Source organism: Malurus melanocephalus, unplaced genomic scaffold (genome assembly GCF_030028575.1).
Source record: "Malurus melanocephalus ecotype Western Australia unplaced genomic scaffold, MMel_1.1 scaffold_27, whole genome shotgun sequence".
Lineage (NCBI taxonomy): Eukaryota > Metazoa > Chordata > Aves > Passeriformes > Maluridae > Malurus > Malurus melanocephalus.
In genome coordinates, this window is record NW_026623259.1 from 1,091,179 (window position 1) to 1,092,811 (window position 1,633).

General features: G+C 52.7%; 1 protein-coding gene across 1 annotated transcript in view; it reads right to left on the reverse strand.

Moving 5' to 3' along the window:
• Positions 1–202, reverse strand: part of MET (MET proto-oncogene, receptor tyrosine kinase) — an 86,455-nt gene extending 86,253 nt beyond the window's left edge. Inside the window, exon 1 of the mRNA XM_057390483.1 lies at positions 85–202. The gene's annotated coding sequence lies outside the window, so the exon portion shown is untranslated. The remainder of the gene's footprint in view (positions 1–84) is intronic.
• Between the last annotated feature and the right edge of the window lie 1,431 nt (positions 203–1,633).

The window sequence follows — 1,633 nt, forward strand, 5'->3', positions numbered from 1 at the left end:
CCGCTCTGCCGCTCCCCTCCGCCCCGCTCCCCTCCGCCCGCAGCTCGGGCTGCCCTCGGCCCCAGCCCCGCGCTCTGTCCCTACCTGGGGGCGGCAGGGGCTGCGCGCCCCGGGGGCAGGGGCGTCCCTCCCGCACGGCACCTGGGCTGCGGGGCGGCTCTCCGCGCCCTTCCTTCAGGCGCCTCCGCCGCGCTGGTGGCGGCTCCCAGCGGTAAATCAGCCGGTCCCCGCGCTCCCTCCGCCCCTCCGGCGCGGTCCTGACCTGCCTGTGACTCACCACATCGCAGGAGCCCTGGTGCGCGGTGGGGGAAAGAAGGGAGGGGGGGCTCCTTCTCTCGCTCTCTCTCCCTCCTTTCTTCCCTTCAACCCCCCCGGCCAGGCGCCCCCAGCCCGGGAGCAGGAGGGATGGCTGTCACTCCGCGGATGGGGAATGCCACGAGAGGACCTTATCCTGCACCAGGGCATTTTCAGGCCAAGTGGGTACCAGCATGCACAGCCTCCCTCTGCACTCCCCACCGCTGGGCACCCACTAGCAGGTACCGGAGCCTGGCTGATGCTAAAGCCTAATCCTGACAGGTCAAGACATAGGCACCTCTAGGTTTGTCCCTGAACCCCCCTGCTCGGTTGTATAGTGCTGAACAAATTTAGCCCAWATTGCCCTATCATGGTGTCAGTGCTGATTGTGCTTTAAATGTCTGTCCACATGTAATTCAAGTAAATGACCGCAGTTTATCTAGACTGTCAAATAGCCGTCTCCCCYCATATGTGCTTCCTACAGGCTACTAAACTGCACAGGTTGGGGTTTTTCGCTTACAAGGTTTGCAAAGCAGATGATGACTTCATCTTTCAGAGGTGCTGAGAAACTGAGTCACTCAGCAATACTGCCTGTGCAATGTGCACTTGTGGAGCTGCCGAGAGACTGCAAGTCTCAACACTGGGGCATGCAGCAAAGGATCCATCTTTTTTTTCTGGGAACGAGTTTCAGCAGCTACTGATTTAAACCAGATTTTAAGTGAAAGGCTCCATATTCCAATAGAAGTTACTGGAGGCATCTATTTTCTCATTTCTTGCTTCCTTTTTTGGCCCCAACTCTGCTCCCCTTAATTAAACCAATTAATGTTTTTCATGAGTGAAGTACAAGGAACTGTAAGAAACAGAGCCCAATTCCATGATCAGACCTTACATCAAAACATTTTGTAAGGAAAACTAAATATTGTATGTATTTGTTTTAGGCTTTGGATGTCACCATGATGTATACAAAGACAAAGCTGTACATCAGAACAAAATGTTTAAAAAAAAAATTAGCCAGCCTTCTGCTAGTCTTCAGCAGCAGTACTTTCACAATTTATCTGTCTCTTCTTTCCTACAGACTTGTTGGCACTAGTGGTAAAGACATCTAACCTAGCCATAAGCTGATTCTGTGCAAAAACAAATGTGTGATTGAGGGTAGCCTGTGCCTGGCTTCCCCTTTGTGAGGAAGTTGTAACTGCAGTGAGGTCCCCCCTCAGTCTCCTCTTCTCCAGGCTGAGCAAGTCAAATGGCCTCAGGCACTCATCACACAGCTTCCCTTCAAGGGCCTTCAGCATTTTTGTAGCCCTCCTTTGGACACTAATAGATTTATATTTTCCTTATA